General features: G+C 43.5%; 1 pseudogene; it reads right to left on the reverse strand.

Moving 5' to 3' along the window:
- Positions 1-4142: 4142 nt before the first annotated feature.
- LOC131810554 (putative neuroblastoma breakpoint family member 5) lies at positions 4143-25419 on the reverse strand (annotated as a pseudogene).
- Between the last annotated feature and the right edge of the window lie 1182 nt (positions 25420-26601).

Raw genomic sequence — 26601 nt, forward strand, 5'->3', positions numbered from 1 at the left:
TTACTAACACAAGAAACTAAAGGAAACTATATGTGGGGGCAAATGATATATATCAAATTCGCAGTTTCTGATTTATTTTTCTATAACCCAAAACTATTCTAAAATATAACCTATTAATTAAAAAAAAAAAACACCTAATTTCCAGTCCCAGTTCCACATGTCATTTCTTGCCAAGTTATAGCAAATGAAAACACTAAACAGACTGAAAAAGCAGTAACTCTTCATGGCTCTCTAAGAGAAGACAGGACACAGAGCAAAAAATCAACTGTCGCAAACACTGGAGAGACAAACACAGGAATACATGGGAGTTAAAACTTACCATAGTACAGACTCCAGCAGAAATCACCACTGAAGGAGAACTAGGGTAGGAAACCCCGAAGTATAGTCACTCAGTTCCTACAGGCTCAACACAACTCTGAGAGATAAAAACTCCCAGGAATAAGAGACCTAAAATGCCCCTCACCAGATACACCTCCAGCAGCTTGACCAGGTTTCCTCAATAAGTAATGGAAAAAACCTCCCCCACTTGTGTTTTTGGCAGGGCCAGGGAAAATTTGAAGTTGGTAAATGTAGATAATTATTCAGGATGATATTCTCGGTATTTTGGAAGTTATTATACTATTTCTTCTACTCTAGTAAATGTTTGAAATTTTCCACAGTAATAAAAACAATGTTAAAAATCTTTAAAAAGTTGAAAAGAAAAAGAACTAACCAGAGCAACCTGCTTTCCCCTCAACAAAGCCTGCCCTCTAGGGAAACTATTTAACCACAGTCTAACCTGCTGGGGTGTTAGGAGATTCAGCTCACCTGATGAAAGAAAAATAGCCAAGTCCAGCCAGTCTAATTTTCTATGGGAAAGAAGGGAAATAGCCAAGTATAGACCATTCTAGCCATCCTGTACCACCTAAAGGAAAGGAAAAAAACAAACAAAACAAAGCTGAGAAAAGCTTCTGAAGTTCAAAGTTCACAAGAGACATCATTATCTAAAAGACTCACTAAAATATCATGAGACTTAATCATAGAAATATAGAATGCTTCCCTTCTCCTCATACTCATACTGTAACACCAAAGGTCTATTTATTTTTCCTTAAGATTTTATGTATTTATTTGACACACACACAGAGAATACAAGCAGGCAGGGCAGCAAGCAGAGAGTCAGGGAGAAGCGGGCTCCTCATGGAGCAGGGAGACCCATGGTATCATGACTGAGCTGAAGGCAGCTGCTTAACGAACTGAGCCACCCAGGCATCCTGCAAAAGTCTATTTATAGCTGGTCCATTTACTCAGTACATCATGTCTGGCTATCAGGAAAAAACAAAGCATACCAAAAGGGCAAAGAACACAATTTGAAGAGACAGAGCAAGCATCGGAAACAGACATGGTAAGGATATTGGAATTATCAGGTCAGGAATTTCAAACAACTGTAATTAATATTCTGATGGTTATAATGCATGGAACAGAGAGCATGCAAGAATACATGGGCCATGTGAACAGAGAAATGGAAATCCTAAGAACCCAAAAGAGATGTTAGACACAGAACACACTTTGACAAAAATGAAGAGCACCTTGGATGGGTTTGTTAATAGACTGGACACAGCTGAGGAAAAAAAATCCTGCAGAATCCTAGAGGAGAACATAGACAGTAATCTCTTCGAAATCAGCCACAGCAACTTCTTTTTTTTTTTTAAGATTTTACTTAATTATTTATTTGACAAAGAGAGAGAGAGAGATCACAAGTAGGCAGAGAAGCAGGTGTGGGTTGGTAGTGGAAGCAGGCTCAATCCCAGGACCCTGGGATCATGACCTGGGCCAAAGGTAGAGGTTTAACCCACTGAGCCACCCAGGCGCCCCAGCATCTTCCTTCAAGGTATGTCTCCAAAGGCAAAGGAAACAAAAGCCAAAATAAATTTTTGGGACTTCATCAAAATCAAAAGCTTCTGAACAGCAAAGGAAACAGTCAAGAAAACAAAGTGGCAACCCACGGAAGGGAGAAAATATTTGCAAATGACAGTACAGACAAAAGGTTGATATCCAGGATCTATAAAGAACTCCTCAAACTCAACACACACAAAACAGATAATCATATCAAAAAATGGGCAGAAGATATGAACAGACACTTCTCCAATGAAGACATAGAAATGGCTATCAGACACTTGAAAAAATGTTCATCATCACTAGCCATCGGGGAGATTCAAATTAAAACTACATTGAGCTATCACCTTACACCAGTTAAAATGGCCAAAATTAGCAAGACAGGAAACAACACGTGTTGGAGGAGATGTGGAGAAAGGGGAACCCTCTTCCACTGTTGGTGGGAATGCAAGTTGGTGCAGCCTCTTTGGAGAACAGTGTGGAGATTCCTCAAGAAATTAAAAATAGAACTTCCCTATGACCTTGTAATTGCACTACTGGGTATTTACTCCAAAGATACAGATGTCGTGAAAAGAAGGGACATCTGTACCCCAATGTTTATAGCAGCAATGGCCACGGTCTCCAAACTGTGGAAAGAACCAAGATGCCCTTCAGGGGACGAATGGATAAGGAAGATGTGGTCCATATACACTATGGAGTATTATGCCTCCATTAGAAAGGATGAATACCCAACTTTTGTAGCAACATGGACAGGACTGGAAGAGATGATGCTGAGTGAAAGAAGTCAAGCAGAGAGAGTCAGTTATCATATGGTTTCACTTATTTGTGGAGCATAACAAATAGCATGGAGGACATGGGGAGTTAGGAGAAGGGAGTTGGGGGAAATTGAAAGGGAGGGGTGAACCATGAGAGACTATGGACTCTGAAAAACAATCTGGGGGGTTTGAAGTGGTAGGGGGGTGGGAGGTTGGGGGAACCAGGTGGTGGGTATGAGAGAGGGCACGGATTGCATGGAGCACTGGGTGTGGTATAAAAACAATGAATACTGTTATGCTGAAAATAAATTTAAAAATAAATTTAAAAAGAAGAGGGGAAAAATCTCTGTGCTTGAGAATATCTCAATAGGAGCCTTCAAACCTGGGGGTGGGGACTCCTCAAAACAGACACAATGCAATCAGTAGCAATAGCATCATTGTAGCTCAGGATTGCCTACTACTAAATTCTCTAACTTCCACAGATGTGATGAAAACATTGTCCTCAACATACACACTGAAAAGGAACGCTATTCAGTTTGATAATTTCCAAGATGTTTTATTTGTTTTATGAGAACTGAATACTGAATACTGACCTGAAACTGAAAATTGAACACTGACCTGGCGATTCACAGGGGATTTACCCCTAGGGATAAAAATACATTTTATGTTTATAAAAAAAATAAAAGAAATTAAGAGAAAAAACTGAATACTGAAATGCAACAGATTCAAACATAAAACAATCTTTTGTTTCTTAAAGATAGCTGTAAATTACAAAAAAAGTAAGAGAAAGATAACAGGAACTATTGGCTAATGGTGCATATTTACTACTTAATAACTTCATATTTTCAATGGCACTAAAATTGTAGACAACCATAAAAAAGAAAAAATATATTTATGTTTTATATATACGAGGGGAAACCTGACTGCAGCTTTTCGTTGTGGCACTCCCAGCTGAGACTTGGGTTCTCATTAGATTTTGCCTTGGGGGCTCTTTCTTGTCAGTTTTAACACGTCTTATTCACATGGGGAAGTTGAGGGTTCTGTGTCCTCCTAGTTCAGATTCCCTGAGTATCCCAGGAGGAGAATGCTTGTGCAAGTGACTCATTAAGACAATGGTCCTGGGAGAATGAAGCCTTGCAATTGGAGAAGCAGGGAAGGAAGGCAAAGAAGCCAAGAAAGAGTGTAATTTCAGGCCAAGTTCTAAGTGTTTAATGGGTGGAAATAATGCTGCTCTGCTGAGGAGGGCCATAGGGCCTGCTTCCCCATGGCCTCGAGGAGAGGGGTGAGGGAATCTCAGGACAGCCCCTGCAGGAACACAGCAGAGTTCAGATGCAACCAGGTGATGGAGATGGAAGGACCAGCCGGGTGGCAGCTCCCGTGTGAAACAGAGGTAGCACCAGCTGTGGGAATGACCAAACAAGGAAGAGAACAGACAATGGGTGTGTTTGAGGGGGACGGTGGAGCTCTAATCAGATGGAGAGCAATAGGAATCCATGCCCCAAGAGCCAAAGACGTGATTACCTCTGCACCCTAAGCTTAAAGGCCACGGAATCTATATGCTTGTCTCCACTTGTCAAACTACAGTTTTCTTTTGGGAATCTTCTGTTTCAAGACACCGAGGATTTTCATGTGGCCAAAGATTAGACAAACATCCCGGCCATCCCTTGAGTCCTCACCAGCATCACACTCAGGCTTGGGAGGGTTCTTCATGCAGATGGAAGCATCCAAAGCCAGCTCTGAAAAGAAAAGGACAACAGGATGTGATTCATGATCTTTCTGAGCCTCCACCTACATTGATGTCAAAGAGGGACAGTGGGCAGAATAAGACAGGCCATCCGACAGTTCACAGGTGAGGGGACACCAAAGGACACACTTCGATTTTTCCCTGTTGTGTTCATCTCTCTCACACTCCCGTACGGATAATGGTGCCAGGAGGCCAACATGTTCACAAAGGACAAATGTGAAATCAAGAGAAATAGAATTGGTAAAAAGAAATAGTTCTGGGGAAGAGAAGACAAAGTCAAGGAAATTGTGCTGGAAAGAGGCTGCACTGTTGGAGAGAAGAGACTACAGAGCTCAGCCAAAGTCCAGGTTGAAGGGAAGCCTTTTGGGAGCAACCAGGGAAGAGAAAGCTGGGGAATTTACACAACACACTTCAACATGCTGTACATTTCACACATGTGCACTATGTATAATATAAACATTGAATAGACATCATGTATGTGACATAAGTTCTAAATGTGTGTGTCTGTCTGTATGTACATATCTATATTTAACTGAGTCAATGATTAAATATGGATTTGGGGGACATGGAACATAATATTCCAACCCCACTTCTGCTCATTTGAAATGGGAAAAAACACATGGAATCTACAGGAATGAGAAAAGTGATGCTGAGAAACAGGTGAGCATGGGAGGGTATTGGTGGAGCTGGTGGGAACAAATCAGAGTAAAACCATCTGTCACAGTGCAAAAGTTTGCATTCACTTCCAGTTGATAGGCTGAAATGTAATCCCCAGTGTGATGGTACTATGGGGTAAGCCTTTGGGAGGCAGATCCTCCCATAAAAGGGATCCATGCCCTATAAAAAAGACCCCACCAAATTCCATCGCCTCTGTGCCCTGTGAGGACAGAGCCAGAAGGTGGCCACCTCTGAACCAGGAAGGCAGTGTCACCAGGCCCAGAATGTGCCCCTGTTTGATTGTGGTTCTGTTGCGCTTCCAGAACTGTGAGATACTGATTTCTGTTGTTAAGAAGTCAGCCCATCAGTCAATGTGATACAACACATCAATAAAAGTAAGAACAAGAACCCTATGATACTCTCAATAGATGCTGAAAAAGCATTTGACAAAGTACAGCATCCCTTCCTGATCAAAACTCTTTTAAGTGTAGGGATAGAGGGCACATACCTCAATATCATCAAAGCCATCTGAAAAACCCACCGCAAATATCATTCTCAATGGAGAAAAACTGAAAGCTTTTCCGCTAAGGTCAGGAACACGGCAGGGATGTCCATTATCACCACTGCTATTCAACATAGTACTAGAGGTCCTAGCCTCAGCAATCAGACAACAAAAGGAAATTAAAGGCATCCAAATCAGCAAAGAAGAAGTCAAATTATCACTCTTTGCAGATGATATGATACTATATGTGGAAAACCCAAAAGACTCCACTCCAAAACTGCTAGAACTTATACAGGAATTCAGTAAAGTGTCAGGATATAAAATCAATGCACAGAAATCAGTTGCATTTCTCTACACCAACAGCAAGACAGAAGAAAGGGAAATTAAGGAGTCAATCCCATTTACAATTGCACCCAAAACCATAAGATACCTAGGAATAAACCTAACCAAAGAGACACAGAATATATACTCAGAAAACTATAAAGTACTCATGAAAGAAATTGAGGAAGACGCAAAGAAATGGAAAAATGTTCCATGCTCCTGGATTGGAAGAATAAATATTGTGAAAATGTCTATGCTACCTAAAGCGATCTACACATTTAATGCAATTCCTATCAAAGTACCATCCATCTTTTTCAAAGAAATGGAACAAATAATTCTAAAATTTATATGGAACCAGAAAAGACCTCGAATAGCCAAAGAAGATGTGGTATATATACACAATGGAATACTATGCAGCCATCAAAAGAAATGAAATCTTGCCATTCGCGACAACATGGATGGAACTAGAGCATATCATGCTTAGCGAAATAAGTCAGGCGGAGAAAGACAACTATCATATGATGTCCCTGATATGAGGAAGTGGTGTTGCAACATGGGGGCTTAAGTGGGTATGAGAAGAATAAATGAATGAAGATGGGATTGGGAGGGAGACAAACCATAAGTGACTCTTAATCTCACAAAACAAACTGAGGGTTGCTGGGGGGAGGGGGTTTGGGAGAAGGGGGTGGGATTATGGACATTGGGGAGGGTATGTGCTTTGGTGAGTGCTGTGAAGTGTGTAAACCTGGTGATTCACAGATCTGTACCCCTGGGGATAAAAATATATGTTTATAAAAAATAAAAAATTATATTAAAAAAAAATTAGAGACTATTGTAAATACTGAACACACCCCAGCTCGTTCAGGTTATCTGAACTGTGAATTTATATAATAAAAAAAAAAAAAGAAGTCAGCCCATCAGTGGCATTTTTGTTATAATAACCAGAGTGGACAAAGTAACTGGCATGGAGCCTGGTTTCCTGCTCCAGCCTCTGTGGGAGATGAGTCAAAGAGAGAGGAAGAGAGCCAGTGGGATGAGTCAGGGCTGGGACAGTGGGTACCAAGGAGAAGTGACAGGCTTGAGGGAGAGGACTGTAAGGATGGCAAGTTCTAAGGCCATTGTCAGGGCTGTGCTTCCAGAACACTCACTGAGCTCTTTCTCTGGCACTTCTCCCTGGTGCCACAGTGCTGCTGCTGCTGATGTCACCTCCCCATGGGAACTGCATCTCTTCATTTCTCAGGGAGATTGGTGCCTGACAGAGGAGCCCCAGGCCACCCCAGACTCCAAGAAGGGACACAGAGTGCTGGAGGGTAAGGGACACAGACCGAGAGGAGGGTGGAGAAGCTCAGTCTTGAGGAATTTCGAGCAGCAGTGGATCCTGATGAACAGGAGGCTGGGGATGAGGCCCCACAGGTGAGGGGAGATGATGGGCTAGATGGAGGATTATAGGAGAGAGTGACGTGTATACTTAATGGAACAAAGTAGACTTTTATTTCCTTAGAAAAGGAAAATAAAATAAGCAGGAGATGGTCTTGTGAGGCCAGTATTTCCACTGTGACTGGGAGCACCAAACAGAGAAGATTGGCTTGAAGATGTTGAAGGTGAGTTAACTGGGCACATTAGGCTTTCTGAGAAAGGCAGGCAGGATGGGCTCTAGCGATAGCAGAGATGCTAAATGCTGTTCCTCCAGGCATGAAACAATGCCCTGAAACCATTTCCAAGAGTTGAAACACTATAGGGATCTGAGGATTAGACGGGACAAGTTGATACATATTGCTGAGCAATTTTGTTGGATCAGGGATCCTAGAAATTATATTTCATGTTCTCAATCAATGAGACGAAGACACCATTTTCTGTGGTTTTCAGTAAAGGGACTGAAGGAAACATATGTAAGAAGAGGAAGAAGTTGGCCGGTGAAAGAACCAGTAAGTTGCAAGCCCAGCACGTGGTTCAGAGCTGATACTAAACACCAGGTTCTTGCTCACCTTGCTGTATTGAAGCATCATGGGGCTTGACACACACCTGCATTCTGAGACATGTGTCTGAACCTTTCTCATCCCTCCCTCCCTGGGAACCCAGACCTGGCTGTCAGCTTCTCTGAGCGAACTGTGCAGAACACAGGGATGTCAGGCATCCTAGTCAAGAGCCTCTAGGGGACCCCTGGTGAGAACAGATAGGGCCTAGGACCTCTCAGCCCTGATTGCTTTTGGGTGGAGAACCTCATGGAGACGCTCATCTCCTGGAGGAGCTGGATGAGCCGCAGCCTCTGTTCACATGACAGAGTCACTCCCAGGGTAGGTGTTGGCAGAGGTGTGGCTGGATCCCATGTGACATTGGGGACTGTCGTACAATATTTTGTTCACATTTACAGCTGTTTCAAATAATTTGATAGAAAAGCAGAGATGAAAAGGCAAGCCCTGTCCCCATTTAGTGCCTAATAGGACCAAGTGGAGAGCAGTGAATAGTCTAGGCTGATGAGGGTCTGACGTCCACACCTACTGGCCAAGAATCCTGGGCAAGGGATGTGACCTTGCTGGTGTTCAGTGCCCTTGGCTCTCATACGAGATGCTACACCAACTGGAGAATGTCCCTGTGAGGACCCTGTGATTCCAGCACAATAGAGCTCCTGGCTGTATGTAATTTAATATTGAATCCAAGAGCAGAGATCAAACCAGTATGATTCTACAAGGCTTTTTGGCATAGATCCATCTTTTGGCCTGTTTGGGTTGTTGGTCCCAGGCTTCCTGGGACCCCCTCTCCCCGGGAAAATTGTTCCCCTCACAATGGGAGTACTTACCATCTCATGTAGATCCAAGAAGGTTTCTTGCTTTTCACATGTGGGTGAGGCACTTGTATAAAGAAGGCCTCCAGGTGTCTGGCAGGTCCTGGCCAACTGAAGAAGTCAAATAACATTCATCCAGTGACCTCTGTGGGACTTCATTCTCTTCTGTCACTGGCAGCTCCCTGTGGAGCCTTCTGTCACTAGGAGGACTGGAGATGCAACAAAAAGCCCGAGTCAATGTGGAGTCCCAGCTGTTTTTGACAGAAGGAGGAGGGACTGGTCACAGGAAACAAACGGGAAGTCCTCATCCAGGGAGATGAGCCATTTTGCCTCCATCTGGGGCCAGAGTGTGGATGTGCTGGGGATAGTTCAGGGAGCCATGGAGGGAAAGAGAGCAGGAGGTGGTCAGAGCATGGCCAAAATGGGAGTTTAAAGGGAAAGAGTCTCAACTTCCCCAGTGCATGACAGCCTCAACACATAGCACACTCAGAAAACAATCCAACCAGCACTAACTCTTTTGCATACGTTTTGGTGAAATTTACAGAAGACCCCAAGACAACCCTCGCTACGGCAACATTGTGGATTTCCAGAAAGCTTGTGTGTCCAAGGCCTACGTGTTTTCCTAAACACTCTTCTTGCCATGAATTCTTGCCAACATCATAATGCAAAACCAGCAGAGACAGATGGCATCTTAGGCTGGATCCAAATCAAAGAGAGACCGTGATAATGCCAGAAATCCTGTGATTGCTGGGTCTACCAGCATCAGTCTGAAACTGTCCTTTTGGATGGGGCTTTGCCTGGTTTGGGGATCAGAGTAATGCTGGTTTCATCAAAAGAGTCTGAAAGTTTTCCTTCTGTTTCTATTCTTTGAAACAGCTTCAGGAGAATAGGTATTTCTTCTTTGAATGTTCAGTAGAATTCCCCAGGGAATCCGTCAGGTCCTGGGCTCTTGTTTTTGGGAGGTTTTTGATCACTGCTTCAGTCTCGTTACTAGATATCAGACTATTCAGGTTGTCAGTTTTTTCCTGTTTCAGTCTGGGAAGTTTAGAGGTTTCCAGAATAGCATTAATTTCTTCAAGGTTGCTGAACTTATTGGCATAGAACTGTTAATAATTTCTGATGATTGTTTCCATTTCCTTTGTGTTAATTGTGGTCTTTCCCCATTCATTCATAATTTTATTAATTTGGGTCCTTTCTTTTTTCTTTTGAATTACATTGGGCAGTGGTTTATTGATCTTATTGATTCTTTCAAAGAACCAGCTTCTAGTTTCATTGATGTGTTCTACTGTATCTCTAGATATCTCACTGATCTCTGCTCTAATCTTGATTATTTCCCTTCATGTGCATAGTGTTAACTTAATTTGTTGTTGAATTTCTGGTCCTTAAGATGTAAAGAGAGCTGGTGTATGCGGGATTTTTCAGTTTTTTTTTTGAGTGAGGCTTGGATAGCTGTGTATTTCTCCCAAGGGACTGTAGGTTCCAAGTTTGGGGGGGATTAGGCATGGGGCCTATACAAGTGGCAAAGTGAAAGAGGGAACATTGCTAATGGACCATTTTGTGGGTATCCAAATGGGTGAAATAGGTACATTTAGCACTTTCTAGATTTTCCTAGATCTCAAATGTCACCATTAAATAAGAGCCCATGATTCTTCAGAGTTACCTGGGGTAAATCGGGTCTTGGTCTTCTTCCTCCAAAAGATCATTATGACTTCCTACAAATAGAGAGAGACAGAGCCAATCACATTCAACAGAGCACCATTTATGCATTAAAATTAAATATCTGCTACAGCTAGCACTGGGGCATAATTATCCTTAGTGGGGCCGAGGATAATGTGAGAGAAATCCTCCAGGAGGCCACAGGGAATGTCTTGGGAATGTGTCATGGTTTGCTTTCCTTAGCCATTGGGCATGAGCTCCCTGATGTGGTCGGGCCATATAGACAGAGTCTTGTGTATGGAGCGAAATGTTTTACCATAGATTCTGGGGAACATCTTACCTGAATTTTAAAAACTTACTGCAACCTTCTCACCTTCCCTTATCTCAGGAGATACTCTGTGTGTGATGGTTTAAAGGCATTTCAACACAGAGACCAGACTGATGGATAGAATCTGCAAATCCTCAAATCAAGAGGAATCTTTTGTGTAAAATCCTTTGTGCTACACAGACATAGGAGACATGCATGGGGAGGGGCAATGCTCAGGCTCAACTTTGCTTCAGGGAAACATCCAAGCCAGCTGATGGCAGAGAAGCTGATGTCCTGATACTCCAACAATGATGACTCACTCAAGGTAGCCAACATAGAGGACACAGACTGTGGGGATCAGAGCAGTCAAACCAGGGAAACAACCAGTCCAAAGATATAGGTAAGGCTGATGACATCTTTGGACAGGCATCAAAGTGCAAGGACATTGGGTATGAAAACAAGAGCAGTACAGATGAGGAGAAACATTTAATGGAAATCAGGAGCAAAGAAAGACACCTTGGCCTGTGTAAGACAAGTGGGTGTGAGTTGTCACATCTGCCTTGAATCCAGTGTCCTAAGTTAGGACCAGGGCTTGAGATGAGGAGCAAAGTGCAGGTCCATGACTCACCTGATGTCTGTGCTGAAAAGTCTATCCTAGAGCCTGACTGACATCCCTATGTCTACCGAACTTCTACACAGGGATGAGACATCTCATTGTAATCAGAATTTGGGATACCAAACATAGGGGGTCAACTTGGGAGTCCAGTTGGATCTTTATCACCTTGACAGTGGAGGACTTGCTAGTTAATTCCAGAGCAGAACAGATGCCCATATCTTTAAATGAGTTGATGTCAGCCCTCCTATAAGTTGCATGCTGGTCAGATGATTCAGGAGGGGGTGAATCAGTCAAAGAGCATTCACCCAGTGAGTCCCCTTGGGCATCCTGCTCTTTCACTTCTGGCAGCATCATGCTGAGCCTGGGAAGGTGGGGAGATCTGAACATTAAAACAAGAAAAGGAGACACCCCAGCATCCTACTGATTTTGATGGGAAGCGGAGATGCAGAGTTATAACAAAGGAGCACAGCCATTATTGATGCAAAAATTATCCTCCTGTTTCATGAGCAGTGTGTGGCTGCTGTGGAGACAGTAGAGTTATCTAGAGAACAGAAGGATCCCAGGATAGTGGCCAGATAACAGAGTTTCTGAGCAAAAAACTGAACGATTGTAAAATGGAAGTCATGGCTCACTGTAACTGTAGAGAATCCTAAAGATGGTTTTGACACTTTTGCATAAATGCTGTTGCTGTTATGTTCAGTGATCAAGTGAACACGACTTTTTTTTTTAATTTCTTTTCAGTGTAACAGTATTCATTGTTCTTGCTCCACACCCAGTGCTCCATGCAATACGTGCCCTCCCCAAAACCCACCAACTGGTTCCATCAACCTCCCACCCCTGTCCCTTCAAAACCCTCAGATTGTTTTCCAGGGTCCATAGTCTCTCATATTTCACCTCCCCTTCCAATTTTAAAAGGCATCCTTAACCTGGAGAGATCTCATGTGTTCAGTGACTCTTTCTCTAACTACTGTGATAAAATGTGAATTTTTTTCTAGGTATTCTTTTGCTAGAATATATCCTCAATGTGGTAACACCAAAGAGGGAGAGACAGCTATGCCTGTCACTGTGGATTTACCAAAAGAAGACAAAAAGGGGAATGCAGAGAATCCCACTGACTAATCAATTCACCAAGTTCAACTGAATGCAAGTTAGTGAGATGGAGGGGTCCATTAATGGAATTTAGCCATGTAACACAGTGAAGACACACATCATGGTTAAAAGAGATACTTTCTGGTTGGAGAATGGATGAAATAGATACATTCATCAGTTTCTATTTTTTTCATTGAAATGCAGTCCTTAAATTTAACCACTGAAATAGCAACCCATGACTCTTTCTTTTTATTATTTACATATGATGTTATTTGTTTCAGTGGTACAGGTCTGTGAATCTTCGGTCTTATACAATTCACAGCACTCACCATAGCACATACCCTCCCCAATGTCCATCACCTGGCCACCCCATCCCTCCCCCACCCCCAGAAGCCCTCAGTTTGTTTCTCCAGATTAAGAGTCTCTTATAAAAACCCATGAGTTTTCAGAGTTACCTGGGACCTACGAGGTCTTGGTCTTCTTTCTCCTCACAATGGAATTGATTTTCTGTAAATAGAGACCATGCCAGTCATTAAGCAGATCACATTCAGTACAAAAGAGTTCAGTGTCTAATGCTGCCCAGGCACTCAGATATGCTCAATGTGAGAGCATGTTCAGTGAGAAGATTACATGAGGATGCCTTGTGTATTGCCTTGTGATAACTGCCTTGATTTACCAGCCTTAGCCATTGGGTAGGAGATTATCATCCCAGTTTCCCCTATCTGAAGTCTGTGTAAACACTTTAACTTCTCTTTTTTTTCACAGATTCTGGAGAGCCAGCCTCTTTGCATTCTAAAAGGATTACTGCAGTATTCAGTCTTCTCTCCTCAGATAGCTGGGTTGCTGAAAGCTTAGTGGAATTTATACACTGAGACTGAGCAGATGGAATGCAACTACAAACCCTCAAGTTAAAGTGAGTCTTTGGTGCTACACAGATCTGTAGTGCAATTTGTGTGGGGGGAAGGAAATGCCAAGGCACAGCTGTGCTGCTAGAAACACACAAACAGGCTATCAGTGGAGGCACTGATGGTGGGTTTTCAGAGAACTGTTTAGGAAGAAAGGCCAACCTAAAGGAGATAGAGAATGGGGCTAAGAAGAACAAAACCAGTTAACCCTGGACAAGAATGCCACTTGACTGTGGCAGGCATAGGTTCATAAAGGACCTGGCTCAGAGATGAAATGTACAGCTTATTAAATGTGAGAAAAGAAATTTCATCCAGATTAGGTCTGACAGACATCTTCTCTGGTCATATTGCTGAGGTGAGTTGAGTTTGTGGTTCCTGACATGGCCCCAGTGACCTGACAGAGAAGCCAGGGTGACTGGTGATTCCCTGGGAGTAGGAAGAGAGGAAAGTTCCCTGACCCACCTGATGTCTGGGCTTAAAACTCCATCTTAGAGCCCAGTTCAGATCAATATGTCTCTACAGAGCTTGCCCACTGGGGATAACCTGTCTGGGCACAGAAGAGGTCTAGGATATAAAGAACAGGAGATCTGTGTGGATGTCCACTGGGAGATTTATCACCTGGAAAATGGAGTACTCACTGGCCCCTTCCAGAGAGGAGCAGACTTCTGGGTTCTCAGGTGAGAAGATGGCAGTGCTCTTGTAAGGCCAGTAGGAGTCAGACAGGTCAGGAAGCACTGAGTATGTCAAGTAGCATTCATCCGGAGAGTCCCATGAGGTGTCCTTCTCTACCACTTCTAGCAGATGTTTGCTGAGCCTGCTACATGGGGACAACTGAACATTAACCTCAGAGGGATCTGAATTCTCTGTCTTGTCTGGCTTTGATGGAGGGCAGAAGGGAGTGGTCCAGAAAGCAAAGAGGTTAACCTAGGAAAGAGAGGAACAACTCTTCTTGTGTTTGTGGGACAAGGTGTGTGCTTGTGACAGCTGTGGCAGATAGAAAGGACAATAAGTGCTCAGTACACAAGCCAAATAGCAAGCTTGTGAAGGAAGAGACTGAATTCTCTCTGTGGCGTCCAGCCATGACTAACTACATACAGAGTTCCAGAATGGTGGCTTTCCCCCTTCATTCAAATGGCATTGAATTCTGAATCTAGTGGCCAACCACTGGCAGCTTTGGGAACAGGTGACTGTCCCAGGTATCTCTTGCCTGGGAAGGTCCTTTTCTCTAAATAATGTGGCATGATAGAATATGTTTGTCTTCTTGCCATGATATTTTCATTCTATGAACACTGTCAATTGATAAGTCCAATAGGCAGAAAGTAGACATGCATGTCTCTGTAAAATAGACCGGGGACAATGAGCATTCACAGTGATTCCTGTGATGTATTAGTTCAACTGGGTCAGCTGGCTGTGGGTTAGTTACTCAACTAGAGAAGTACTTCAGAAATGGGGAGCAATCCCAGTACCACAATGAAAACAGACAATGTTGTGAAAATGGATCATGTGTCATTGACCAAATGGGTAATAGAGCTCTCTTGAGCACTTTCTGCTTTTCCCTGGTTGCCACTTTGCAATTCACAGCCCCTAAGTATTCAGAATTACCTGGGGGCAACTGACTCCTGTCCTTTCAGTCCATCCTGATCCATTTGGGGTTTTCTGCAAATAAACGAAGACAAAGTGACACCAAGCAGATTCCCCTTCACAAATGCCCACTCCTGTGTGCCATGTAGCACAGGGCAGAAATCTAAGCAGAGTAATTACAGGCAACTGTGATAAAAGTCATCCTGGAGAACTTAGGTCCTTGTAAGCAATCACTGGGATTGCTCTCTTGAGCCATTAAACAAATGTTTCTGATATGTCAGGCCATCATCACAGCATCCTGCCTTGAGACTATGCAAAGAACAAATGATTCTCTTCCCCAAGATTGGGGAACTACCCAGCTACTTCCTAGAGTGTTGCTGCACTATTCAGGCTTTTTCCATCTGAAATGCTGTTGGTTAGTTGTTTAGAGGAATCAGCCATTGAGATTAAACCAAAAAATGGAATCTACACACCATCAAATCAGAATAATCTTCAAAGCCACAAAGAAACAAGAGCTTTTTATGGGTGAGGAAAGTTTCAGGATCTTGCCTTGCTCCAGAAAATATACACTGCATGATAGCATGGATCTAGTTCTGATTCTCTGCTTACTTAAGACAAATGGAGACACAGACTAAGTGAGCAGAGTGAACCAGGATACTGACATCTCCAAATATATAGAAAAGGCTGCCAGCTACCTTGGCAGGCATTGAAATTCAGGGATATGGCTTAAGAATGAAAATTAGGTCCTTGCAAGAGGCACAAGAGATGAATTCAAAAGTAGGAGGTCTGGAAGTGACCTCCAGTGCCTGGGCTAGAGTGGTACTCTCTGGCAGGGCTGCCTTGAGAGCAGTGATGGGCAGTGGCCCAGACATAAAAGTGCTGTGGCTTAGACAGGAGATGAGCAAAGCTCACTGACTCATGGAATATCTTATTTTGAACTCTGTCCTAGAGCCTGAATCAAAAGAGTTTGTAAGTATATGATTGACTCATGGGGGTCAAGTCCTTCAATCTACATAGCATGTGAGGAACAAGATATATGGATATTACTTGGGGACCATGTGCGGTTTCTGCTCCTTTGGAATGGGAACATTCAGAGCCTATATCCAGAGCAGAACCGAATTCTTATGCATCAAATGGGAATTTGCCATCAGTGCAACACTCGTTGCTTTCATGCTCTTCTTATAAAATTGAAGGAGTCAAAACACATATATCCACTGTGTCCTGTAGTTCTTCTTTCTTTTCACCTTCATGATGCTCCATGCTGTGACGGTAAGATAGGAATGATAAAAGATCAAATCAGAAGCATCAGACACCATTGCTTCCTAGCTGTTTTTGATCAGAGTTAATAGGTTGTGCTCACAGAAAGCAATTTGGCTTCCCCTTGAAGGAAAAAAAACTATTCCAATATGAGGACAAGACTGTGGCATCCTATATGAGGATCGGTGAGAGACAGAGCTGTAGATGCTCTGTGCACTGGCCTCATAACCAAGTGATGGAGGAGGAGACTAAACTCTCCATCATAGTCATGACTCCCAGAACACAGAGGGAATCCAATGCCATGGCTTCAACTCTTCTACATACAATGTATTAACTTTTATCTGTAGTGCCCAAACGACTATAGCTCCTGAGGCCTTACTCTCAGGCATGCTGACTCCAATGAATATTTTCCCACTATTTTGATAGGACATAAATTTATTCTTCAATTTCCTCCCTTGCTATTAAAAATCCTGCCAAGATGATGCTGTCAAACAGGCACAAAGCTGATATGCTTCTCACCTGTGTTTGCACCACTGAGGAGAGGACAGCTGATTACAGGAATCCCTGGGTTGGGTTAGTTCCTGTGTGTCTACTCTCCGTAGGTTACTCAACATGTGAGGGAGTAAGAAATTGAGTCCTCCACAACTACCACATGGAAATAGAGGACATGATTAAAGGGGATGTTCTTCTATTAGCCGTATGGATGAAATAGTTCTAGGCAACACTTTGTCTTTACCCCTGGATGTGAGGTCTCCAGGGGTCACCAGGAAAATTCATAGTCTATAGTATTCAATTACCTAGAGCATATTGGTTGTTGTCCATTTTCTTCCCCAAGATCATCTTGACTTTCTGCAAGGAAGTTTGGAGACAGCAGGTCACACTAAGGAAATCACACTTCCCATGTTACCAACACAGTGAGCACACACACTGCAAGGACATTAATATTCTAAGTGTAAAACCATACTCTTCTGGCAGGGATATTCCAGGATATCCAAGGGTAAGCCTTCAGAGAATTAGACAGGACTGCACCCTGACCTGCTGGGGAAATTCTCTTCCTTGTCCCCTGCAAATTATCCCAATATTCTTCTCTAATATGAGTCTGTGAAAAGAGATTATAATATATTTTCCCCCAGAGATGCAGGGGAAGGACCCAGGCACCTGACAGAAGTGTTGCTGCAAAAGGGGATAATTCCATGAGATATCATGGTCTTCTAGCTTCTCAGGAATTTATACTTGAGACTAGAATGATGAATCAATTGTAGCAACCATCAAATCAAAAAGACTCTTTGGTCTTCTTCTAAAACAAAAGCCATTTGTGGTTTTAGTGATGCCAGATCCCAACCTTGCTCCACAGAAGCAAACACACAAGGTAATGACACAGTTGTTTTCAGGTGACTGCTTAGCTAAGTTGAGCCAGCATAGAGAAGAGAGAAACTGGGAATGAGAGCAGTGAAATGAGGGAAATCCCCTTATGTCAGCCAACAATGTTGGACAGGCCTAGAACCTCGAGAGGTTGATCATAAAGAGAAAGTATCAGTGCATATTGCAAAAGACATTTGATCCAAGTAGGGTATCTGACAACAACTTTGTGGATGTCCTACTGAGGTGGATAGAGTTTGTTTCCCCAAACACCGGGGCAATGACCTGACAGTGAGGCTGGAGGGTCTGAGGCATGGTCCCTACTTAGAATGGTTGAAGGCTCCCTGACCCACCTGACCTCTATGTTTCCAAATTCATTATGTCCTGATTTAAAAGCAATGTGTGTGTCTATAGGGCCTGTGTATAGAGATGACCTTCTGCAGTGTAGACAAGGTGTGTGGAACAAACAATATGGACACTACCTGAGGGAGCACATGGAGTTTCATCCCCTTTGGAATGGGAGCATTCACAGGCTAAATCTGGAGCAGAGCCTAATTCCTGTTCATTTAATGGGAACTCGCCATCATTGTAAGACTGGTCACTGTTACACCCTTCTGGCAGAGTTGAAGGAGTCAGAACACATTCATCCTCTGTGTCCTGTGGGACTTCCTTCTTCTCAACTTCCTGCAGCTCCCTGCTGTGCTGCGTAACACAGGAATGACAGAAGACCACAGCAGGAGGATCAGACAGTGTGGCTTTCTAGCTGGTTTGGTGTTGATGGGAGTTAGTGGGGAGTGTCAGTAGAAGCAAAGGGCCGTTGCCTACAGAGGGAAAAAGCTATCCATTCTACAAGAGACAGAGTGTGGCTGCCTCGGGGTGGGAGAGTAGCAGCAGCAGATACTCAGAGCACCAGCCACAGAAGGACCTACAAGGCCTGAGACTCAACCATCCCAGTGTGGTACAGTCATCACATGAAGTGAAGATGAAGACCAGCCCAGGGGCAACCACCATGTACCTATGTCTGTGGTTACAGCTCTGGACTCCTTACAGCCTGCAGAAATGTGTGCCTTCTTGGCACCTTTGTATTAATTAGTGTCACATGACGCCCTGAGTTTTTGTTTTTTGGTTAATTACTTCTCTTGGTGTTTAATTTTGGTAGTTGCCTCTTTAGCGTTTCCTTTGCTGCTCACCTTCCTACCAAGGACCTTAGAGACTGTGGAAAATAAATATGCATCTCCTTCCGTCGTCCATTTACAGGGAAGAATGGCTATTTTGTAGGTACTGTGAATCCTAAGGCTGTTAATTCATCTTGGTCTTCCAAGCCCCATAAAGACAACAGATAACCAGACTCACAGGGCATCCTGGGTTGACCATCTGCAGTCCTGCTCATCCTTGCATCTGGCACCTGGGACTCTCTTGATCTCACTTACTTTTCTTTCTAAGTCCCTGTGCATTCTTACCCACACGTTACCAGTTCCGGAATATGCATTGTCACCTGGGCCGTTGTTTTCTATTCTTCTTAATCCTTCTGATTGTCCTAATGATCTGCAAAGTAATCCAGAATTGTCCCTTCAGCTATTTCCCACATCATCACTATAAGCACAGCAGCTTTTATGGCCCTAGAGACATAAGTGTCTTTGCGTGACTAGATGTTCTACTGAGTTTAGGGCAGTGTCTTTAAGATCTGCTGTGACCTGAGTTTCTGATCCATCAGGCGGTGTGTCTGTGATTCTGAGGCTCAGCATCACTGAACCTGGGCAACTGTTTCTCCTGTCTCTTGTTGTCCATATCAGGGGATTGTTGTCCAGGTTCAGATGAGATTGGGCACGTTCAGGGTGGTATGGCCGTAGACTGTCCAGGTTCAGTCTTAACTTCCACAAGCATGTCTTGCTGCAGGCCCCAAGTCCCACCCAGACACAGACTCTCTGCATTCACAGCACTCACACAGAGCTTCCTCCTCGCCCTCATGACAGGACAACCAGCCTTTCCCACATCCCTCCACCAGGGACTTCATGACCCCCACGTGGGCTTCAGTGTCCTCAAGGGGACGTCTGTCTATGAAAAGTGTTCAATCTAAACTGTGCTCCCACCTTCAAATCATACTGACTCCAGTACCACATCCAACTCCACATGGTCAGGGCCTTTCTTTTTTTACTGAAGTGCATTCAAGAATTTTCCCATTTGATCACTATGGTGACAAGAATTTATTTGATATACATTACAGATGAGGGGATAGCTATGAGAAAGTAAAACTCACTCTCTCACCCACGGTCAATGCAGACTGGGCTGAGTCTGGGAACCTCCCTCTTCTGCAAGGGATCCTTGCATACTAACAAGCTGCCTCGTCACATTTCCCTTTCCAGGCTCTAAATCTGTTCCATGCTGCCTCCTGCCCCAAAGACTGTGTCCCCTCAGGGATGAAGCAAGGCAGGTGGACCATGTGACGTCCACCCTGTGCATTGCTCCTCTCTGCTACCACCTCCCAGTCCTGGTCCTCTCATGGCCCCACATGTGGCGGGAACCCAGGAAAGCTTCTGCAAACAGTATGAGGGCAGGAGGGGAGTCTCTTGGGAGCCTCTTGGGATCCCAGGGACTTGGAGCAGCGCAGTGCAATCAGGGTCTGTGGCTATCTTACCTGGACTGAGCTTTCAGGCAAGGCACTTGGCCTGCCTGTGTCCCTCAGCCATTTGCTCTTGGAAGACCTGTCCTTGGCAATGCTCATTGTCATTTTGGGTGAGGAGGTCCTCGAGGTACTTATTGAGTAGTTGGGAAACATCTTTCCCTTCCTGTAGCTTCTCATACAAACAGGTCAGCTCTTTATCCTGATCTTTAACTAGGATATGATATTGCCTAAGGTGGGACAGAGAAAATTGTTAAATTCAAGTAATTGAACAGTAGATAATAAAAGCTTTTATGGAGGTTTCTGGCAGAGTTTCCCCAAGGAGTCCTTGAAGCTAAAGTCTGGCCTGTGTGGTGACCTGTCTGGCAGAGAAAGAAGAAGGTAAAACAAGGCCTCCTCTGTATTCAGAGTGTTCTTCTGGTCATGCCTGGACTTCCCCTGCATCTTTACTTCTGTAAACAAAGGCAGGTGTCCTCCTAAGAACACATCAGGAAGATGTCCCTTCAGATGCTCACTTGGGGCACACACATTTCCCTAGAAAACTACATATAGTGCAGTGTGCAGTGAATGGACACAACGCCAGACACAGAAGTGTGGACAGTATGGCTCACATTAACTGGTGTGCTCAGGAGAATGGCAGGTCAAGAAGACAGCATTTTCTGAGAGAAAGGATGGCAGACTGCAGTCAGCCAGGTCCTGACTGTGCAAAATAAATGGGGTCTTGGTCTCACAACATTGTCAAAATGCTAAATGTCATGAATTGTTCCCTTGTATGTGGTGACTTTGATTTTTTTTTTTTTAAGAGGAAATGAGGCTCTCAGTCATTAGATTCCATCATTTACCAGTCACTATTGTCTACTGGTTTTGGACATGTTTGTATAATGTGACTGCCATGATGGTTTCTGCCCCTCTCCGGGCCCAGACTTTTGCTACCCCAAGTCAGAAATGCCCACAGCTTCCCTCTAGCCTCCCACAGAGAGCCCTCCTTACCTGAGCTTCTCGGCCAACGTGTCTGCCTTCTTGCCCATCTCAAACAGCATCTCCTTCCCCAGCACGGATTCAATGACGTTGGTGGACTGTTCACACTCTGAGAAACAGAGACGGCTGCCTCAGTGGAAAGCTGGACATGCTTCTATGCTCTCTCCCTTCAAGGGAGGAGGCAGGGTCTATCCCAGGACAAATGGAACCGGGCAACCAGGCTCTGTGCTGGGAGCTCCATGTCTTTTTCGTCAGCCTCCCAAATACAGGAAAGTAGATTATTCCCTGTTTTAGACCCCAGGAAAGAACAGCCCCAGGACACAGAGAGGAACTAAATGCCCTGATTAACTGGTATTTTGCAGAGTCAGAATTCGTATCTCCTGATTGCAACACTGATCATGGCCCAGCAAGGTCTTGCAGCCTCTTAAGGAAAGCACTAAGCAGGGACAGGATGTAAGGCCCCAAGGATTACATGACTGATGGGTACCCTGAGCTGGGATTCCTATACTGAACAATGTCTCAAAGGTAAAAATTCTCCCAGAAATGCCTGTGTGAACTAGAATGCAAAAAAACAGAATGACTTGAAAGGAACATGGCCAAATCCTCATGATGTTTGTGTCATTGAAGCAGTAGAATCATGAACAGAATTTACATGGTTCCAGGCTCTTTTGTGAGAGCTTAACAAAAATTCCTCAGGATTCATTCCAACTCAGAGAAGTAGGTCTCACAATGGTAGTAGTTTAACAGAGAGGGAAACTGAGACATAGGAAGATAGGCATCAGGGATTTGTCAGTCCAGGCAGACTGACTCAGAGCCCATGCTCTTCACCCCTGTGCTGTGTTACCTCCACCCCAAGCCCTTGGGTGGTAACTGTCTTCATCATCTTCGCAACTGGTTTTCCACAGTTACATGATGATTATCAGGAAAGTTGCAATCGAAACTTTGCTTCTCCTTCCCTGAGAGGTAATCATCTCTTCACTTTCCTAAAGAGCAGTTTTCAATTTTTACTTGTCACCGCCTCACTCATTTTTAATTATACCTCCCCTTGTTGTATTGAAGGCAAACTGTGAGTGAATGACAAAAATTCAGCCTCAGCATTTCTTCTTGTCATTCAGCTGTGCATGTGCTCCATTCTCATGGTTCCTTCTGCCACCACAGCCCCCTCCTAATGAACAGGCAGCTGAGCTCCCCAATTCAGGCTGACTGTGGGGGAGGGCTTGCCCCATACACTGACTTGGGTGGTTTCTGGACCTGTGGATTTCCCCACTCACCCTCATTTTTACTTGGCCACGTGTCTCATGGCTCAGGCCTGGACCTGCTGACCATCCTTCCTCACTGAAGGTTGCTCAGCTCAGGGAGAGACACAGGAGGTAGCAAAGATTGTCTCATATTCCCTGAAATACCCCCAGTCTTCCAACCAGGTATCACCTGTCCTCCATGGACTCGGGAAGCAGATCCTGAACACGGGTTCCATCTCACCTGGGGAGTCCCTGCGTGGATGGCATCCTTCATGGATACCACAGTTTCAGGGAAACCAGAACCCACCTCCTTCTCTTGGAACGCAGGTAGTTATAGTCCTACCCCCTCCCCACAAACCCGGTGCTGCGTGGACCATCAGCATGTTTCTGCAGTGTAGCTAGCTTGGTGCTTTGCCAATGGAACATCCAAGAACCAAGACCTGATGGAGTTCCTTAGTCCCAGACCAACTGAGATGAAGGGTCTGCTATAGGACAGAGAGGATCCTGACAGGACCAGTCATCTCTGTGTCTGCACCAGGAATCAGTCACTGGGATGAAAGCTCTAACCCACCCTATAGGTCACTGCTAACCTGGGGAGGATGCAAACTTACTTGTTTTCCATTTTCTCATCCTCAGGAAACTGAGGGTCAAATACCCACTTCTACCATTACTGCATTGTGGTCGGAATGAGATTTATGGTGACATTAGAAATGAAGAAGATAGCATCTGAAGAGTCTTTTCATTTCTTAGAAGGAGTACACACAGCCATGACTTTGTAGAGCAGGACCTTGTAGGACTTACTGTATTTCTACAGTTGGTTGGCCAGGAAGTAGGCAGTAGCTTCAGATACAAAGAATTTCTTCTTAAGGTCTCAGAAGTCTTGCTTGCTTTTTTCCAGCTGGAATTGAAGCCCTTGGTTTATTTTCAGGAGACTGATTTCTGCCCCTGTCCTGCACAGAGATGCAAGAGGTGCTGCCATGGTGATGTGTGGCAGGAAAGGTAGGGATGAGCACCAAGGAGAAGAAACCCAAACACATGATGGGTTAAAAACCAGTGACATCAAGTAGGTTTAATCAGGACTGAGGGGTGAGGAAAAAGAAATTCTTTACTTACTGTTGGGAACAATTTGAACAACACTCCATAGCACTTGAGAATCGGTAACCACAAAAACAAGTTTCAAGATGGCAGAGTTGGGAGCCAAAGGCACTGCTTGTAGCTCAGACTCCTACTGGAATGACCAAGGGAGCCTCCAGAATGGCAGCTAACACTCTGTACTTTCACTAACAGAATGGAACGCCCAGAGTGTCAGTGGAACTTTGGGAGACCCTGCCTTCCAGTTGCTAAGGCCATGCTGGTATACAAGGCTTCTTGGTCTCCCCTGAAGGTCACCACTGATGGGTCCCACCCCTCAGTGGCCAATGTCAATAGTTGTCTACCCTTGTGCTGATAGCACAGTTCCCATCTCTTTCTAAAACATTATCTCAGCATAGTTCTCATTGTTCATTCTTATGTGTGTATGATATCATCAAGGGAGAAATACTTTCCCAAGAAGTTTTGGGTTTTCTTTCTCTTTATTTATTTGAGAGAGAGAATGGGAGCATGGGTACAGGGAGAAAGTGTGATAAGGGGCTCAATGTCACAACCCCTGAGATCATGACCCTAGCCTAAACCCAAGGTCAGATGCTCAACCAAGGGAACTACTCAGGCAACCCACCCAAGAGGTTTTTGATTTCCCAAGGGCTTTCATGAACTCATCCCACTTCTCTTTAAGGTAACCCTATCTTAAGGCTTTTCCAGTAAAAGAAATTTGTAAAGTCATAGACTATCACAGTGATCTTCTCTAGGTCTTTTCTAGTTTTATTTTTTTCTCTCTATCCATTAGAAACACAAGAGAAGCATGATAGCAGTTTAGTTATCATTAGTTGCTTTGTATTTGAAAAGCTTTTCAATTTATTTAGATATTCCTCCATTTACAATACTTTATTAGGATGTATGTAGTAAATAAAGCTTTCTTTTATGCAAAAACAAAACAAAGCAAAAACAAAATCAAAACCAAAAACAAGACAGAAACCAGAGTTAGTTTATGCAATTAACTTTGAAAATTTTTTTCTGTCCCAACTTTCTCAATATTCTTTCTGCATCTCTGTGTTATGTAGACTTCTTTTCGCATCCTATGGACATATGATTTCAATTTTCTTAGCTATTTACCTTGCAGTGGAATTGCTATTTCAAAAGTAACCCTGTGTTTCTCTTTATGAGGAACTGCCAAGCTATTTTCCAAAGCAAAGCAATGACACCATTTTGCATTCCCACGAGGTATGTGTAAGAATTCCATTTCTCTATAAGTTTCCTGACACATGTATTGTATCTTTGTTTGAAGTCCCACTAGTGGGTTGAAGTGGGATCTCACTGCACTTTAGATCTGTATTTTCTTTTTTTTTTTTTTAAGATTTTATTTATTTGACAGAGAGATCACAAGTAGGCAGAGAGGCAGGCAGAGAGAGGAGGAAGCAGGCTACCTGCTGAGCAGAGAACCTGATGCGGGGCTCAGTCCCAGGACTCTGGTATCATGACCTGAGCCAAAGGCAGAATTTTTAACCCACGGAGCCACCCAGGTGCCTATATCTGTATTTTCCTAATGACTAATGATGCTGAGCATCTTTTCATGTGTTCACTGTTGCATTGGTATTATCCTTTAGAGAAAGTCTACTGAAACTCTTTTTCCGTTTCTTATATTGGCTGTCCTTTTCCTGACTGGTTAGTTGTAAGAGGTTTCTTTCAATGTATTCTATATAGCAGACCTTCATCAGATAATACGATTTACAAATATTTCTCCCACTCCATAGATTGGCTTTTCACTTCCTTGATAGTGTCCTTTGAAACAAAAATGCTTTTAACTTGAATGAATGAATGAATGAATGAATGAATGAAATCCAGTTTATCTATTGATTTGTTGGGTTGCTTGTACATTTAAGAAATCAGCTTCTATCCCCAAATCATGAAGATGCATACCTATATGTTCCTTAAAACATTGTTTTTGAATGAGAACTTTCCTGGGTTTTAGTGGGTGGTGGACGTTATTTAATAATGTCTTTTGAAAAAAAAGTCTCTTGTCTGTTGATTGATATTTCTCTCAATTGATGCTCATGTACCCGTTTTCCCTACTGTGGAGCATGCCATGGCCTATAACGGTGATTTTCGAAATGGCATCTATCAATATGCTGGCTTTGGTTCAAGGGAGAGTCCTGGTTCTAGAGTGGTGCTGGTCTTAAACTCACCCACAGTTTCACAAATTGCTCAGAGCCTTTGGAGGTGAGTAGTTGATCTTTTTGAGGAACATGTGTCTGGTAGTCCAGATCATTCTAGGGTTCTAGGACTTTCTCAGCCCCCTCCAGACTGGTGGGGCTTCCATTAATCTCTGGTCTTAATGGAAAGTAGACCTGCTTCAGGGTCTTGGCAAAGTTGTTCCATACAAATTGGTTCCTCTCCAATCTTTTTATATATACATTATTTCTTTCTAGGACAGGAGAAAGGATATTTATATCAGAACAGCTTGTCTATTCTTTGCCAATTGTCTGTCTTTTAAAAAATGCATAAAGGAGGGGCACCAGGGTGGCTCACTTGTTAACCATCTAACTTCCGCTCAGGTCATGAGCTCAGGGTCTTGGGGTCAAGCCCCATGTCAGGTTCCCTGCTCTGCCCAGAGCCTGCTTTTCCCTGTACCTCTGCTACTCCCCCTGCTTGTGCTCTCTCACTCTCTCTAGCAAATAAATAAAATCTTAAAAAAAACACAAATCCATCTATATCCCTACCTCAATCAATATTTCGATACATTTTTATGCTGGGTAAGATTTCAAGGGTTTTATGTTTGTTTATACATTCCTCTGTTACTGGACTTTCATGTTCTGGTTTTAGGCAGTTATAATTTAGGCATAATAAATAAACTGTTATGAACTTTCACATGCTGATCGTTCTATAGACATATTGTGTAAATACCTATGAGTGGAATGACTGTCCATAGGATTTATATTTAATCTTATAAGTGGAAGTCAGCTATTCAAAGTGGTGGTACAATTTTTCATTCCCACAGCTACATGAGACTTCCAAGTGTTTTTTGTCAGATTTCAGACTTTCTGACTTTAGACATACCAGTAGATACACACGGTATCTCTTTGTATACTGATTTCTTTCCCTCCTGACTAAAGAGTTGTGCCTCTTGTCATGTGCTAATGAACCATTCTTATATCTTGTTTTGTGAAGTTTCTGTCAAGTCTTTCGGCCAATTATTTTATTGTATTAATTATCTTCTCAGACTACATGATATCTAATTCTAGAAAAAAGTCCTTTGTCAGAGATAAACAT

The sequence above is a fragment of the Mustela lutreola genome, chromosome 10 (assembly GCF_030435805.1).
Source record: "Mustela lutreola isolate mMusLut2 chromosome 10, mMusLut2.pri, whole genome shotgun sequence".
Classification (NCBI taxonomy): Eukaryota; Metazoa; Chordata; class Mammalia; order Carnivora; family Mustelidae; genus Mustela; species Mustela lutreola.